The following is a 6,076-nucleotide window of genomic DNA, read 5'->3' as shown; positions in this document are numbered from 1 at the left end:
TGTAAAGCTATGGCATAATAACATAATAATCAATGTCAAGCCAGCTGTGATAGCATACATCTGTAATCCAAGCTAGTCAGGAGACTGAGACTAGAGGATCACAAGTTTGAGGCCAGCCTCAGCAATTTAATGAGACACTCAGTAACTTGGCGAGACCCTGTCTCTAAAATAAAAAAATATAAAAAGGCCTGGGGATGTAGCTCAGTAGAAGAGCACCCCTGGGTTAGATTCCCATATATATATTCCTATATATTTATGTGTCAATATTGTATCATTGATGTTATATAGGGACCATTAATATAGTACAATATCAGTATAAAACAGTTATTCTGATTTCCCTATTTAATTCTATTCATTTGTATGTTAATTTATACCAATGATGTCATCTGTGTGGGTTCCTGTTTCTACCACTATAGTCGAGGTACCTAACAGGTCCATCAATGCAAGAATGTCTCATGTCCCTTTGCAACTACAGCCACTTTCCTCCCACCTTTCAACACATCCCTAATCCCTGGAAATCCCTAATCTATCCTCTGTTTCTAAAATTTTGACATTTAAAGTGTCACATAAACAGAAACATACAGAATGTAACATCTTAGGACTGGCTTTTTTCACTTGGCATAATTACATAAAGACTCATCCAATCGATAGTTTGTTCCTTTTAATTGTGGAGTAGTATTTCAAGGTATGTATGGACTATGAGTTGCACAACTATTCACCTGGTAAAGGCCATCTGAGGTTATTCTAGTTTTTGTGTATTATGAAGCTGCTATGAACATTCTCCTCCAAGTTTTTGTGTGCACATGTTTTTATTTCTCTGGGATTAGTGACCAAGACTGCAAGTGCTGGGTGGTATGGTAGCAACATATTTCGTTTTATAAGAAACTGCCAAACTGTTTTCTGGAGTGGCCATACTTTTTTATGTTCCAACCAGCAATACAACAGCAATCGTTTCTCTGCATCCTCATCACTACTTAGTGTTGTCCCTATTTTTCATTTTAATCATTTTGACAGGTGTAGCAATATGTCACTGTGGTTTTAATTACCATTGTCCTAATGGCCAATAATGTTAAATAGCTGTCATGTGCATATTGCCATCTGTGTATCCTCTCCAGTGAAATATCTGTTCATGTGTTTTGTCTATTTTCTAATCAAATTTTTTTATTGGTGAATTCTGAGGACTTTTTCCATATTCTCAATACCAGGTTGTTGTTGTTTTTGTCAGATTTGTCGTTTGCCAATATTTTCTCTGAGTATGTAGCTTCTCTTTTTATCTCGTTCATATGGAAGAAGTGTGATTTATCAATTTTTCCTTTTATGGATTGTGCTTTTGAATACAGTAAGAGCCCTTTTCCTAGTTTTATAGCCTAGAGATTAAAAACTTTTAAACAAGTTTTTAATTTTAATGTTATACCTATAAGTCTGTGATCCATTAAGTTAATTTTTTATGAAATGTGAGCTTTAGCTCAAAATTTTTCTTCTTCTTTTTCTTTTCTCTCTCTCCCAATGTGTATCCAGTGACCTGAGTGCCATTTATTGAAAAGGCTCTCCTTCTTCCATTGTATTGGTTTGGCACCTTTGTTAGAAATCAGGCATATTGATGTGAATCTATTTCTGCATTTTATACCCCATTTTATTGATTCATGTGTCTATCTTTCTGCCAATATCAGCGTCTTGATTGCTGGAGCTATATATTAAGCCTTAATATCAGCAGAGTAGTTTCTCCTGCTTGGTTCTTGTAAAGATTGTGTTAGCTATTTTTAGTCCTATGACTTTCCATATAAATGTCAGAATAAACTTGTGCAAAAATCTTTTCTGGAATTTTTGCTTTAAACATATAAATCAGCTTGGGGGAAATGGACATCTTTACAATGTTGAGTGTTTCAGTCTATGAGCAAGGTGTGTACTCTAGTTTGAAACTGGACTGTCCCCCAAAGGCACTCACACTGAAGGCTTAGTTCCCAGGTGGTGCTATTGGGAGGTGGTAGAGACTTTGAGAGGTGGGGCCTACTTGGAGGTCTCCTGGGTATTGGGGGTATGCCTTTGAAGGGGATAATCTTACTCTTTCTCATCCCATCCATGAAGTAAATGGCTTTGCTCTGCTTTGTGCTTCCCACCATGATGCACTGCCTCACCACAGGCCTAAAAGCAATGGGGCCAAATCACCCTGGACTGATATCTATAAAACAGTGAGCCAAAATAAACCTTCTGTCTTTGTATGTTGATTTTGGCAGGTATTTGTTATAGTAACAGAAAACTGATTAACACAGTTTGTCACCCATTTACTTAATTTATTAAAATTTATTTTTATTTCTTTTATCGGTTGATTGGGTCTGTTGGTAAATGGAAATTCCTAATTTTATGTGCCCAATTTATTCATCTAATTCCTCTATGATTAGCATGTTCTTTGTCCTATTTTTAAAAAATTTGCCTACCCTAAGGTTCTTTGCTTTCTCCTAAAAGCTTGATCAGTCATCAATCTTTGGATAGGATAAGAAGGTTATAGCAACCCAATACTATTTTTACTCTTTTTTTTTTTTTCGTACTGGGGATTAAACCAGGAGTGCTTAACCACTGAGCCACATCCCCAGCCATTTTCTTGTATTTAATTTAGAGATAGGATCTCACTGAGTTGCTTAGGGTCTTGCTAAGTTGCTGAGTCTGGCTTTGAATTTTAAATCCTCCTGCCTCAGCCTCCCAAGCTGCTGAGTTGCAACCCAATACTCAACCTAACAATATTAAAGAGTTCTCTAAGCAACAAATACTATATAAACTTCAGTTGTAGAGAGTGTGAGCTGATGATTACTAGCAGTTTTCTTTCCTAGAGGCTTTTGTTGATTGGAACTCAGATTGAACTTTGAACCTAACACATGCAGAGGGACTCTACTGGGGAATAAGAATCCAGCAAGGGTTCTGGTGGCTGCACAGGACTTGTTGGATAGATTGGAGACTTTTGTGTCTGGATTTCCCATGGAATGCTTGCTAAGTTCTGAGGTTGTGTGTTAGGCAGAGGGTTTTTAAAAGGAAAAACAAAATACTCAGGACTGTTAAAGGAGGACATTCTGTCTCAAAAAACCATCCAGTCTCAAAAAGTTTTAAGATGTTTGCCAGATTTTGCAGCTGAATGAAGTGGGAGAATAACAAATTAAGTTCAGTACCTTCAAAGAGCTGAAGTGAATCTCTCATGGTCTTTCAGGGTCAAGGGGCCAGAGAGTCTCTAGACTGCAATGAAAAAAACAGACAAATTTACGTGGTTTGACAGCCAGAACATTGGTTACTTTGGGGTAACTGGAAGGGATCATGAAGGACCCTTCTGGATATGTAGAAAATGTCATCAATCTTCTAAGATTTGTGCAGTTTGTATGTAAGTTAGACCTCAATTAAAAAAAGGAAACCAATTTTGAACAAAGTAATAAAAGAAATTTATTTTTCACATTTAAATTTGTAACACATCTGAAATACAAAAATATGATACAACATTAAGTAAGAAATAATTTTTCTTAACTGTTCTGGCACCAGTTAATTAAAAAACTATTCTTTTCCTATTGCACTGTTACCTTAGCCCCAGTCAAGTGCCTGCGTATCTGTGGGTTTGTTTCTAGACTCTACTTGTCCTGGTTTGCTTGGCCTGTCGTAACAAAATACTACAACAGGGAATTTTTTTTTCCACACTCCTGTACCCTCAGAAGCTCAAGGTTAAGGTATTAGCCAATCAGAACTCTGGGCAGGACTCTTTCTAGTTTATAGAGAGCCACTTTCCCACTGTAGCCTCACATGGAGAGAGAGGACAAGCTCTGTGCCATCACTTCTTATAGGGGCACTGATCTCTGGTGAAGGCCATCCCTTCATAACCTCATCTAAACCTAATTACCTCCTAAAGGCTCCATCTTCAAATTCAACCACACTGAAGTTTAGAGTTTCAACATATGAATTTTGGAGGAACACAATTCTTTCCATAGTATCACTGTATTCCATAGTTTTATTTTTCTATTCTTTTGCTAGTAATACATGTTCTCAATAATGTTCTTTATAATAGGTCCTGATATTTGGTAGTGAAAGTTTTTCCATTTTGATTGTCTTCTTCATGATTGCCTTGGCTACTCTTGGCTGGAATTAGATCTATTCATCTCCCAAATAGATGGACATCTTTAAGACACTGAGTTTTATGATCTATGAAATTTCTATTTTTGCCTGCAACCCGCGCCGTTGAGATGATCTAGGTTCAAAAGAGCTGGCTGCAACATTAAACTAAGAAAATGGTAAGGAAGCACAGGACACAGAAGTAATTTTCATATCGGAGGATACAATGGCTTTGTGACCTTAAGGGTCAGCTTAAGGAAAGCAAGAGAGCATGCATCCGAAATCTCTTTATTTTTATAGGGGGACCAATAAAGGAGTATCAATAGAATGTTCTTCACCAAATAAGGCAGGGGATAAGGTTTCAAAGGTGGAGTCTGGCTTAGTGATGTCTTGTGGTAGCAGATCGATTGACACCTTGGCAAGTCAAACCTATCTCAGGTGCTGTGTGGGATCACAGAGAAAGAGAGAGAGGCGCACTTGCATTGCACAGCCCAACCAGCATTCGATGCCAGAGATGTCCCCTCATATGGTTACGAGACATGCATAGCTCATACATAGCGCCCATGGATGTCTCGTGACATTTCATAGCTTTCCCCCATCCCTTTTCTCTTTGTGCATTTTAATTTTGCTTAGAAATATTTAATTTTAATTATATATTTACTTGTTCTGGCTAAAATCTTCCATATAGTGTTAAATGATGATAGTGGACATCTTTATCTTGTTCTTAATCTCATTTAAGAAAACTTTCAATATTTCACTATTAACTATGATGTTCACTGTGTTTTACAAATACTCCTTATTAAAGAAGGTCTATTCTATTCTTAATGTGCAGGGTTTTTTTTTTTTTCCCTTTTAATCAAGAGTAGGTGATGTGGGCTGGGGTGTGGCTCAATGGCAGAGTATTTGCCTAGGATAAACACAGCCCTGTGTTGGATCCCCAGCACCACAAAAATAAATAAATGACATATATAATTAAAGTAAAGTCAGAAGACTATCTGTTAAATTTTATTGGTTTTTCTGCATGTATTGAATTGAGATGGTCACATATTTTCTCTTTTTTCTTTAATGTAGCAAATTTCATTGATTAATTTATTAATGTTAAACCACTATTGTAAAGCCAGGTGCCAGATGTTGTGGCTGTAATTCCAGCAACTTGGGAGACTGAGGCAGAAGGATCACAAGTTCAAAACCAGCCTCAGCAATTGTATGAGGCCCTAAGCAACTTAGTAAGACCTGTCTCAAAATAAAAAATAAAAAGGGCTGGGGATGTAGTTTGGTGGTAAAGTGTCTCTGGATACAATCCCTACTACTATAAACAAATTGAGTTACCCAAAAGCAATAAACTCCACCTTATTATGATCTGGTAGATTTAATTTATTGTATTTTGTTTGGGTATTCATGAAAAGACTGGTCTGTGTTTTTCTTATAATGTTTCTGTGTGATATTCGATGAAGATTATATGTTGACCTCATAAGAAGAGTTGGAAAGTCTTTCCTCTGTTCTGTGCACTGTCAGAGATTAGATGGCCAATTTTTTTTCATGTTTTTTAAATGTATTTCTTGTGATGACAGTTGGTTTTGCATTTTCTTTGCAGGAAGATTCTTAGTGATACAGTAAATTCTTTGACAGACTTGATTATCTCTGGTCTTCTGTCAGTGTTGGATAAATTATATGTTTTTCAATAATTTATTCATTTTTTCTAAATTGTTAAATTTGTCAATACAAAGTTGTTCAAAATATCTTTGTCCTTTGACACAGCATTCGTGTGACATATCCTTTCTCATTCACGATATTGATATTTTGAGGTTTTTCTCTTCTCAATTGGTATTTCTAGGGTTTATCAGTTTTTTATGGGCCCTATTTTGGGCTTTTATAATTTTCCCTTTTTTATTTTGTTATCTATTTGATCAGTTCTTGTCTTTATTCTTTCCTTTTTTCAACTTTCATCAGATTTAACTTACTATTCTTTTTAGAATTTATTAAAATGGAAGCTTTT

Source organism: Ictidomys tridecemlineatus, chromosome 1, assembly GCF_052094955.1.
Source record: "Ictidomys tridecemlineatus isolate mIctTri1 chromosome 1, mIctTri1.hap1, whole genome shotgun sequence".
Taxonomy (NCBI): Eukaryota; Metazoa; Chordata; class Mammalia; order Rodentia; family Sciuridae; genus Ictidomys; species Ictidomys tridecemlineatus.
This window is presented reverse-complemented; position numbering follows the sequence as displayed.